We start from the raw sequence: 12,640 nt of genomic DNA, 5'->3' as shown, positions 1-12,640 counted from the left end.
ACTCTATACACCGTTAATACGATAACATCGTGCGAACCAACATATATGCTCACCGAACCAATCAAATTTCACACTTATGCTGTTGTCATAAGGTGATTGTAAACGGCAGTTTAAGGTATGTAATTTTCTATACAGACCATGCATTGTGTTGGCAGTGAAAACGTTAGTATTTTCTCACGAAAAAAGGAAAACTTACGGTACGCCGTGTCGAAACCTCTTGCGACACTCGTGTTATACTCGTGTGGTGAATGGAGGTAATTGACCGAGCGGCGAAAAAATGGCGGATACATAGAATAATATGAGAACATATGATAGCTGTGACCTTTGGCCTAGATGACTCTAATATTTGAGATTCCCTTGTAATTTAGTGCTAACCTTAACGGATACACGGAGTTTGAACAATAAATGTTTCTGATTTCTGATTTCTGATTTTTGATGAACAGAATTTGCTAGCGCCCGTCTAACTTTGCACCGACTAATATGCAGTGAAAAAGTGTGGAAGTGTCATAAATGAGTATTCTCCACCCTACCAAAGAGGATATAATAGAATAGAGCGGTACTGTCATAGTAAATTTTGTAACCGCAGTAAATTCACTGCCATTCTATCGACACACTTTAAAACTAAAAATGAAGATTTATAAAAATACGATAAAATGGGTTTTTTTATACTACGTCGGTGGCAAACAAGCATACGGCCCGCCTGATGTTAAGCAGTCTCCGTAGCCTATGTACGCCTGCAACTCCAAAGGAGTTACATGCGCGTTGCCGACCCTAACACTCCTCTCCCTCGTTGAGCTCTGGCAACCTTACTCACCGGCAGGAACACAACACTATGAGTAGGGTCTACCTAGTGTTATTTGGCTGCGGTTTTCTGTAAGGTGGAGGTACTTCCCCAGTTGGGCTCTGCTCTAGATCTGGAATGACATCCGCTGTCCTAAAATATGGATACATGTTTTTTTTTATTTGCATTAATTATTTGTATGATTTTGACCCATGTTCTTTAACTGATATGCGTTAAAATTGTTAAATAACAAACAAAACCGTCAACGCCCTCTATACGAGAGTAGGCCAAAGGTAGTGGCGCCATTTGATCGAGAATCAAATTTTCGTGATATTCGAGGCACGTTTTTTCCTTAGACTGTATCCATCTATTACGGAGTTATATCTATCTTTGACCCTACTCTTCTACTTTCGGTGGAATTTGGGAAGCACCTGTCAAATTCGGCTAAATGCCACCCAAAGTAAATTGTGGGTATTGCTAGTCTGACGTGAACAAGTTATTTTCCCAAATTGAGTCGGTTCTAAACTCCAGATCTCTTACTCCTTTCTCCCTAGACCCAACTGATGTTCCCGCTCCGACTCCAGGACATTTTCTGGTGGGGCGGCCTTCAGTTATTTACCTTTTGGTAAGGATCTCTAATATATATATTATATAAAAATAGTACCTAACGTGTGCGGTGCTGACAGTTTTATCTCTATAATGTGTTGTTAAATGCGTGACCTCTACTTGTAGGCAGTGATACCTAACTACGTAAAATTAATTCTAAAATATTGATTAACCCATTACTTGAAATGGCCAATCAAACCCACGTCTAACTAAACATTCAAAATATTGCTAATAAACATAGTTGACCTTTCCCTCCCACACAAATAGCAAATCTTACTATTACTCATACATTTGATGAATACTAGTTATAAAACAATAAAATACAAGGAGCCTAGCTTAAGATTAATGATAGACAGACGGACGTATTCGTATTAAGTCAGTTATGGACAAAAGGGCTTAAGAACATAATGGTTATCTTTGGTAATAAAACGTTGTTTGCAACCATGGTGAACATATGCGCATATGTATGCGCCACAGACATATATTTACGTACACCAACCAAATGCAGCGATTTTTTAAGCTTAAGATCATGATCCATGAAGTGACACACTATTTTTTTAAATATATTTTGTTTGGAGATTGAATTACTTGTTTAAGAACTTCATTGATCTGACTGTTACGTATTCATGTATCCATAGATTTTTCTTTGAGATTTCCTTCAACTAGGCCAAATTAGCACTCTATTCTCAGGCGTGTTCTGTTTTTAATAACAGATTACGAATTAGATCTGGATTAGTTAGGATCTGATCTGTCAGTGTCAAAAGTGACGTTTTTGGTTGGAGAAATGTCACTTTCGACACTGACAGATCAGATACATAACTAATACAGATCTAATTCATAACCTGTTATTAAAATCGGAACACAAATATTAAGCTCCGACTTACCTTCGATATTCCTCTTTCGGTATCATAATACCTCGTGAAATATATATGTCTGTGGCATGCGCCTACGCATTTCATAGTATTCCGAAAGAGTTAAGCAACGAATTTTAAGCTCAATTTGTCTGGTTGATAGCATCTTGACGTTTTAAGGGGTGAAATGTTTTCTGAATTAATTAGAATCGAGTCACTTGAGCGTTAAGACAATTGCAAATTGGTTTGATGATTGGGAAGTTTCTATGATACTGATTGTTGCGTAACTCAGTTATGAATGAATGAGTGAATAAATGCATTCGAAACACACGAGCACATCAACATTAATATAGGCTGCCAGAAAAGGATAACACTCAGCATATGTCGCAGCACATGAGTAGCTATGACGCAAATTTTCCCATTGACACCGTAAAACAAACACAAAACAACACAGAACAGAAGCAGAATATAACAGAATTAGGTATTATTAGACCGACTTTGTGAGGGCAGTTACTAATTAGATTTTTGAAAATTTCTTAAAATACGTGTATTCGGGTCGGTCTCGTGAAAGATATTCAATAAGACCTCGTAGAATATGGCAAGTTTAAAAACCGTCATGTATTTTTTATTCCAAGTTAGCAAACAAGCATACGGCCAGCCTGATAGTAAGCGGTCACCGTAGCCTATGGACGTCTGCAACTCGCGTTCCCAAGCTTTTAAAAACCTTAACACCCCTTTTTGAAGAGCCCCATACTGTAGTCCCTCAAGAAAACCTTTGGCAAGGAGCTCACTCCACAGCCGAAGCGCGCATCTTTATACAGATGACTTGTAGGTGTGCCAAAGCAATTCTGCGACAATTTCATTTAATGCAACTTCTTGCGCTGAAATTGCTTTAACTTTTTTTCGCACAATCGCAGTAAGGAAATGTCTAAATGCTATAAGAAAATGCAAATCCTAGATGTAACATTATTTAATTATATGTATTTACACCAGTCATAAATTCAATCATTAATTGAATCATTAGCCAACCTTGGATCAGGAAAACCGTATTATCGCAGTTTTTACACCTTTCAGGAGGCTGATTGTCATTAAGCAATTTATTACTGTTTTTATATGACCTTGACACGACTAAGTGCGAACGAGATGCCTAATGACACGGCTAGTACATTTCGTACAAACCAATCAGCGTAGGTGATAGTCAAGGTCATCACAATATAAAACCGTAATAAAAAAACAACCGGCCAAGTGCGAGTCGGACTCGCCCACCGAGGGTTCCGTACTTTTTAGTATTTGTTGTTATAGCGGCAACAAAAATACATCATCTGTGAAAAATTTTACTGTCTAGCTATCACGGCTCATGAGATACAGCCTGGTGACAGACAAACAGACAGACGGACAGCGGAGTCTTAGTAATAGGGTCCCGTTTTTACCCTTTCGGTACGGAACCCATGGTGCATGCGAAATGAAGCGAAAGTCGTGCGTGAGATGCGCATGCGCGCCAATCACCAAATGATCGTCGAGGTCGTATCAAAACCAGTTCAAACCCGTTACAAGTTTGTTGAATCTGAATCGTCTTCCAGGGCCGTAATGAAGCTGCCGTGACAAGGCGACATTATACTAGTAGATCTGGATATATTTTATAGATAGTTTATGTTGATTCACTATGCTTATTATAATTACTGTTGGAACTTGTTTGCAGCTATAATAGCGTATTTACCTGACTGTAAGATGGGTGGATAATGGTTTTCGAGTGCCTTGCATACTTTTAAATTAAAGGAATAATTTAAAAATTTACACCGGCAGGACTCAAACCTGCTACCATTGGAACACCGGTCCAATCGCAATTAAAATTTTGGAGTAACGCTAGCAGACGTTTCTGCTTCATAAAAAAATTGTTTATGCCTTGCACATCTAATATTTTCGCCTGAAGAGAGTAGAAGTTTTCCAAGAGGCTTTCAACGATATGTCGCGAGGTTTTGAAATTCTTTGGGCTTATTACCCACGTGCTATAGCCAGTACCATACGACATGGCCCATTCTTCTTCCTAATCGCTTTTAGTACAAGTGTACAACCTTTAGCAATATAGTAGTTCTGTCTACACACATTAATTAGCTCATGGGTAAATTGCAGCAGATTTTTGAAAAATGATAGCGCTTTTTTAGATCATAATACGGTTGGCTAAAAATATTAATAGCAATCTTGAGACCTTTCTCTAGTAACTGCTTCGATTCGAAACCCGATTTCGAAAACGCACCATTAAAAATTTGTAACATTTTTTGCACGAAAGCTAAAAATATGAAATTTGCTTCTATACATGCGCAATTTTATTTTTGATCAAACTCATTAGTTCAAAGTTACTAAAAATAACATTTCAAATACATCCGCGATCCCGGGTAGCAGGGTAGGTACCCACAGCCGTCTCGCTCACGGTTACGCTAAGTAATAGTGAGATAAGAACCTGAACCCACGGCGCCTTAAGGATTTCCAAAAACTTTTCTAGAGTAAATAGTAGGAAGGTGCTACCACAATGCAGGTACCAAGTACCACGGTAAGTATTAGTACCACAGTACCACAGCACCGATGCGTGGCGACGCAACAGCGGATCTTGCCTCAGCCTCATTCGAGATTCTAGGTCGCAATCGTTAATTAGCTGAGATAAGTGTATTAATTGTACGCCATTGGAGCCCGTTATCGCGCCATCTGGCGAGAACATCGCGGGTTATTTCGTACTTGAACGGTCGCGAGTTTTCAGTTAGAGGGTTAATTTATATTGGGAAATACTTGACTATCGTTTTAATTTACTGCAGTTTGCAGTGTACATCAGCATTCTCTAATAGCTTTGGTACGGAACCCTAAAAACAAACTTACCACCTTATAGTGATTGATAAAGTTACCATCCTGGAGCATAGAGGTTCTCTGCAACTTACCTGAAAAGAAATAACATTCTTTTTTAAATATACGATGTCCACATCAGTTTTAAGTATTTAAGCCTCAATGTTTCGAAGCACGGTTGACAGCCCACATAATGCTGCTTTGATTCCCGGCCAAATTAAAACTAAATTACAGTCGCATATCAGGCTTGTTGGGAAATTGTAATATTTCCCTTTTCCCACGGAGTACCTAAATGAGTTGAAACAATCAATTTATGGTCATAACATTTTCTACATTATTGTTTTCTATAGAATTATTGCTATTGGTTGCGTAGTCATAGTTTACAAAACGATAACGCAACACATCGCATTGTTTTCATTTAATTTGATTTGAGAACCACTAAAATGAAAAAGAGTACCTAATACAAGTTTAGTTTGTGCACATTTGCAAAAGTTGCAAAATTAACTAAGCGTCCAAAAGCCCAATATCTTAACGGTTACCCAACAGAAACAAAGCTACCGGAAGCAGCCAGTTAACCGGCAAAATTCAAATTTCGAACAGAATGGCGGCGAGAGGAACGAGCAATATCCGTTCCATTTGCGCAACCGAATTCAACTGATACATCCGAGAGGCGTTGGTGCGTTACATTCGAAATCCAAAGGATCTATGGTTTGAAATTCCAACGGTTCATGGTCTCATTTGTTTTTTTTTTTAGAGTTCACTATATGTGGCCAATGTGCCGTCATCCACAATTGGTGAGTGATTTTCCACCCAATTTTATTAAATCTGGACTCTTTTCAGCGTAAAACTGAATAATTCAGTTGCTTCTAGCTTTCCTCAAAAAATGATGATTCCTCAATAATTCCTCAAAACCTCACTCTCACTCAAAATTACCCGATTCATGGCAAGAATGAGTGTGCTCTGTGTGTAAAAATATCTGACATGTTTGTTATAGGGCTATAAGAGCGATATTTTTGCGCACTTCCTCGATTAAGTATTACTTTATTGCTGGTGCCTGTTACTATACAAATTCAAAGGAGTGTATCTCTGGCCCCTTGGTCAATCACCTTATAGAACTTTTTTCCAAGAATTCCAAGATGGTCAATATAGTCATTTCTCTATATTAATTTGTGGGACCGAGTAACTGTCGTCACTGATCTTAATAAAAATCTCAGGGGACTCAATATTTACCCACCGCAGCCGTACTGTGTTTGTACGTGTGAGCCATAAAAGCATATGAATTGTTTGCGCTTTTCAAAATATTGCTACTGGAAGTGGTACTAGTGTAAGTAATGGAGCGTACTTTGTTCAGTTCTCTGATCAATCACCTAATGTCCAGCTGTTCTCCGAGATGGTCAGTGTTTCTCCATATTAATTAGTGGGCCATCTTGAGCGAATGGGAGGCGATCGGGCGGACCTAGGTAACGATGGGCGGATGTGGTGGACGCTGATCTGCGCGAGATCCAGGATCAAGATTGGCGAGAAACTGCACAGGACCGGGATTAGTGGAGAGCAGTCGTGTTGGAGGCCAAGACACACTTTGGGTCGCTGCGCCAGAGGAGTAAGTGAGTAAATAAGTAAGTAATTAGTGGGGCCGAGTAACTATCGTCACGGATCTCAGTAATAACTCAGAAGACTTAAAAACCTCCGCGGCTGCACTGTGTGAGCCATACAATATTTTTGTGCTCTTCTTCAAGTACGTATGATTTTATTTCTGGTGACTTGCTATACAAGTGTATATTTAGGTCCTTGGTCAATCACCTCATGGAGCTTTCCTCCAAGATGGTCATTTCTCCATATTAATTAGTGGGGCCGAGTAACTGTCGTCACGGGTCGCGGCGCGCCATCACCTCGCGCACCCACCCGCGACGACACGAGGTTGACGCTCACCTCTGTTCCTGTGTTGTGACTTTTAGGGTCTTGAGATCAGTATAGGGATAGGGATCTAGGGTATCAATTTCTCCAAGTTTAAAATGTTAGTTGGACTTTTAGACTTGACGTCAAAACGCTGTGTAAATTTATATAATATTTTGTCTTGCCTAGGCGGCAATTAATTTGTGTTTTTTGTTGGTAAAGGGGTGTGCCAGGGTGTGTTAAATAAAATCGTCAAAATCGACAAAGAGGGACTAGCTCATCCTGAAGGCTAACTATGCAAGCTAGTGCTAATTCTGCTGCGCCAAATACGATACAATATGCTCTACAATACGAGTACTTATACAAAACATAGATTTAGATTTAGATTTATTTATTTCAAGATAAAAATTACACTATAAATTTGCATCAATGTCAAAATTATGCTTATCTTCTTATCATGATCGTCAAACATTACAATACATATTAAAAAATACAAAATACATATTAGAATTAATAATCTAATATTTTGACGTTTGCTTAGGGTGCAGGTAAGTACTAAGTACATAGATACTTATAAGTTTTATGAATCGTTTCCCACCAACTTTTCCTCTGATTTCTGCTCAATTAATGGATGAAATATATAGTACGATGATGAAAAACTATCCTATGTTCTTCCCTGCCTCAAACTATTTCAATACCAAAATTCATCTCAATCGGTTCAGCGTTTTTAGCGTGAAGAGATAAAAGACAGAAAGTTACTTTCGCATTTATAATATTAGTAGGGATTTTATTGGCAGAAGCAGTTTCAACTCATTTGAAATCAGCATCAACATTCACCTCGTGCTCAAAGTTCAAAGTTTGACATTGGAACTCAAACGAGTGTAAACTTCATCGAGATGTTTTATAGTATTTGGAGGTGCCACGCTCCGCCGCCGGCGCGCCCGCGCCCTGCCCCACCCATCAACTACAGCATGTTTCATATATCACTTTAGTTTCATTTGTTGGACCTTTTCTGAGAGCTGCTAAAGGCTAAATGTCTTCTTTATTAATGCCATTGCGTACAGTCAAAGATAGATATAACTCCGTAATAGATAGATACAGTCTAAGGAAAAAATGTGCCTCGAAAATCAAGAAAATTTGATTCTCGTTTAGAGGGCGCTACTAGTTTTGGCCTACAGTCGAATAGATGGCGTTGACGGTTTCGTTTGTTATTTAACAATTTTAACGCATATCAGTGAAAGAACATGGGTCAAAATCATAAAAATAATTAATGCAAATAAAAAAAATCATTTATCTATATTTAAATACATTCTATCGTATTTTTATAAATCTTCATTTTTAGTTTTAAGGTGTGTCGACAGATGGCAGTGAATTTACTGGGGTTACAAAATTTACTATGACAGTACCGCTCTAGTATAAGTTACTCTATGGTACAGTGATTTCATGTTTTAGCTCACTTTAATTTCATTTAACAGTTCATTTTTACAGACTTATATTACTAACTAATTAAATATGTAATAAAATATTGTTAGTAGATGTTATCCAGTTAGTTAACAGTCGTGTCAATTTTGAACTTTGGAGGTAGGTATATATACCTATATTTTATTAGAGACCGAATTAGGTATCTAACTTAATAAAGGAATAAATGCTCTGTCACATCAACCTGTACCAGGTTTTGATATAATGTCGGGCAATGTGTGAAATCAACCGTGAACGCGGAGGACATCCAATTTATGGTTATTTATAGTATAATGAGTTGCTTTTTATAGACCGGACGTTAATATCGGTAAGTAATATTATAGGTAATCTAATTTTCGAAAATCAATATTTTTCTGCTATAAGTTAAAAACGAAAGTTTACTACCAAACAAACGTAGTCCTCATATTCATCTCTGGATATTAACATTATTGAAAATATTTTGACACAATTCGATGTTTATCAACCACAGCTATGCCCCTTCGTTTGATTATTTTATTATTTTAAGAGTTAGTATTTCAAAATTAGTACAATCTGTTTTTCGCTCTTCGTATGACAACCAAATATCTAAATCAAATAAATAAATGGTTAATATACCTACATAATAATAATAATAATTCTTTATTTGCATAATATAATATACAGAGGTAAACTAAACTAAACTTTTGCAGAAATCGCGAAGCGTCTGGTTGACGTAACTGGTGACCGAAGAGCTGGCGGCTTTCTCGCACAACGTATCAGCATTGCGATACAGCGGGGAAATGCCGCCAGCATCCTTGGTACAAAGCCTCAAGGACCTATTTTAGATTTAAGCTAGTTATTAATTTCGTTTACGTAGTACCACTGTATATATCATTGAGATTAAAAACTAAATACTAAACAACGTAATACGTCAATAGGAAATACAATTTGAAAATCTAAAAATCTACTTACAAAAACTACATAAATCTTAACATAAACTAATAAAAATTAACAAACATATAAACTATTTACAAAATTCGCCCCGCGCCCCTCCAGATGCAAAGCCCATCACGCTCGCCGCGTTGCCATATCCAGAGAGGTAAATGGGGACTAAGTTTGTATGAAGAAGGAGTCGCCCCCCTTCCTCTTTATGATCGGCAAAGGTAGGATCGCTAAGACAACTGTGATTTTATAACATGCCGCTTCTCTTCTCGTGGTTATGCGCGACACGCACACATTCACAGGTAACTCTATTGCTGTAAGGAGAAATCAGACCCGATAACATGTGTGCATAATGTCATAACTTGACAGTTTTTTCGTAATTGTATCTATATGTCACCTTTGTTGATTTCAGCGACTCTTTTCACTACCTGACTAAACAGTATAGTCAGCAACCAAAACATCTAAGGTTAATAAAAAAAACGATTTTCGTTAAAACAACATGATTAAAACGTGTCAAAGACAACTCTTCATAATAATTTCTGATCCAATTTTCTGTATGTAAATGCGCCCGACACGGTCTGGCCATGTATTCCAAGGCGCCAGCGAGTCGTGGTCTCCAATAAACCAGGCTAAGAACAACTGTTCGTGATCAAAATAACCCTAATAGTCTAAATTTGAAAGACTCGAATCACTTCCATGAGTTCTTTTTCAAATCTTATTAAATCGTGGCTCGAATAAAGAAAATGAGTCCTACATGTACTTATGTTTGTATGTACCTATGTACAACTTCGTTTCTTAAATATGTGGCCTCTTTACCAACACTAAACTAAAGACATAATTGTAGTAAGTATATTAATATTATCCACATACCTAAAGTATGTAAGATATGTCATCTGAGACAGAAACGTGATCTGAGGTTTTCTTAATTGGTGGCCGAGGTGTGTATACAATTTTTCTGCTCGCTGGAGCCTGCAAACGGCAACTTTGTTTAGTGCAGCGGGCCGAAAGTTGACGCTTTCCGGCCAAGGGTCAGAAAATATATTAAAACGGGTCACTTAAGTCGTAATTTAAGTCGAAGATTGGTCGACATATTAACGACTAAACTAAAAATCTTAATTATATTGGTCCTTCTTGAACTGTCAACCCGTTCGTTCTCTATAGCTATTGGAATGAAACCCCGTCTCGCCCACAACGATGACTCGTGACTTCGTCCCACCCCGGAAATCGAACAACGGTTAACTAATTCGTTTAACATATTATACCTACAACAGACGTGTTAAGAAATAACTGTACTTAGTTGTCGCTGTCAGTCATCGCGAGGCTAGTTTGACAGACGAGATCTGCTACTTTTTAGGGCGTACGCTAGCTGGCGCTGGTGCCGGAGCAAGCGCACGCACGCGGGTGCCATTGTAGGTAAAATCCTCCGCACGCGTCCGCTCATACTATTTTCGTTAACCCGCTCACCCGCTACGTGCAACCGCGCCAGCTAGCGGAGGCCCGTATACTGGTGAATAAGTAGGTACGACATTTTAAAGACGTTAAGTTTTTGGTTTTAAATACAAAACTTCTACTGGCTCAATTTTCTTTATATAACAATTTTTAGCGACGAAAACTATTCGACATAGATACATGTTACATGAATGTTCATGTCAAATATGCTATTCCAGAATGTCTTAAAATGAGAGCGTAACTTGGATCGTACGAGTATGGCGGCAGCTTAAGTTTCGTAAGTGTCCTAAGTGTTGGCATTGTTAGCAACATGTTCCCTGGCCAGAACCAGAAGCCGTAAGGCCAGTTCGAGATGTCGCTACCTCAAATACCGATTACAGATAACGACATAGATATGAAGGGCATCATATCACGATGCCGACATAGGTTCGCGTTTATAGAAAGTTTGACAGTGTTTTCATAACACGATTGTTTGGTGAGAACGGTAAAGATAAAACTGTGGAGCAGGATTTGCTAATTAAAAAATCTTAGACAGGGGCGCTAGTTAGTGTTGGTAGGAACTATAGTCTTTTGAGTCTAAATTTGAAGTGACTCGTTTTTACAAGACTGTGCTCAAAAAAACTTTCGAGTCTTTTAAGATTTAAGTCCTCTTCAAAGAACTTAAATTTGATTCAAAAAGAGAGAGAAGAGAGAGAGAGAGGTAAATCCTACAAAATTGTTGATGGAGTCTTTATTCGGAAGCTTAAATTGAATCCTATTATGTTGCGCTTAAAAAGACTCAATATAGGACACGATTCAAAGCTTCAAAGACTTGGAATTCACTCAAAAGACTAGTTCCTACCAACACTAACTAGCGACCGTGTCTAAGATTTTTTAATAATCAAATCCGAGTTACTACCACCATAATATACAAATAGGTTGTACCTAGTCTATTAGCATATTAAGAAAGCAACCTGATTTCGTTTTGTTTTCTTCAAAATAACGGCAATCGGTTTTACGCCTTCATGTTTCTGTAGGTCGTAATAAAGCTACTGGGATTACTCAGTGATTATAGGACCTCAATGTATTCTATCAATGGACCACAGTCAATGCCCGCTGCAAATTAAATTGGAACATTATGCCTACGACAAAAAAAATGGTGAATGAACCTGCGTAACATTTGACTTTTTGCTAGCGACAACCAATCCGTTCAGCTTTGACATTAAACCATTTATCATTTATATCGGTGATCGACTAGTACACACAATTATAATATTTATTTACGAAAAGGTTGTATCTTCCTTTTAAAATGTAGTGTGTTACGTCTTTTTCTCAATAGCTTCCCAAACAACAGTTATTTGCGGTCTTGAAAATAATTCCTAAACTTTATTATATAAGTCGTAAGGCGGGTTTTTGATTAAGTTTTTGATTTCCGAAGGTGTTCGAGATTAGTTTGGGCAGTACCAGTTTTCATTCACAGTAACATAACTTACATAACTTGTTTTGATGGAACGTGTATGCGTTAGATGAATGTTGTTTCCGGTTTGATTCCTGTGCTGAAATACTTTAGCATTACCACGTATAGGATAGGACCAAACATTATTTACATTTGACCGAAAAATTATGATTATCATGACTAATCTCTACCGAACTGACCATTTCAACGAATCAAAAATACTTCTCGTTTATTAAACAAGAAGTCTACAAGATTTCACCAATAATATGTTGTAAATGTATACGTTGAACCTACCTGAAACTATCTAAACCAAGAGACACGAAGAGAAGAGATCGCTCTTGAGCCATAAGACCGCGTTGCTAATCGTGAACTGATATTTGTTCAAGTTTCAGTCAAATTACCGCCACGGGATTA

General features: G+C 37.9%; 2 protein-coding genes across 2 annotated transcripts in view; one reads left to right on the top strand and one right to left on the bottom strand.

Moving 5' to 3' along the window:
• The window catches only part of LOC134751009 (transcription factor Sox-17-beta.3), a 141,021-nt gene that overhangs the window by 41,204 nt on the left and 87,177 nt on the right, over positions 1 to 12,640 (bottom strand). The gene's annotated exons all lie outside the window — the stretch shown is intronic.
• The window catches only part of LOC134751023 (DNA polymerase interacting tetratricopeptide repeat-containing, protein of 47 kDa), a 160,508-nt gene that overhangs the window by 147,519 nt on the left and 349 nt on the right, over positions 1 to 12,640 (top strand). The window lies entirely within an intron of this gene.

This window comes from Cydia strobilella, chromosome 21, assembly GCF_947568885.1.
Source record: "Cydia strobilella chromosome 21, ilCydStro3.1, whole genome shotgun sequence".
NCBI classification, from domain to species: Eukaryota; Metazoa; Arthropoda; class Insecta; order Lepidoptera; family Tortricidae; genus Cydia; species Cydia strobilella.
Note: the sequence above shows the minus strand (reverse complement) of the source record. Positions and strands in the feature narration are given on the sequence as shown.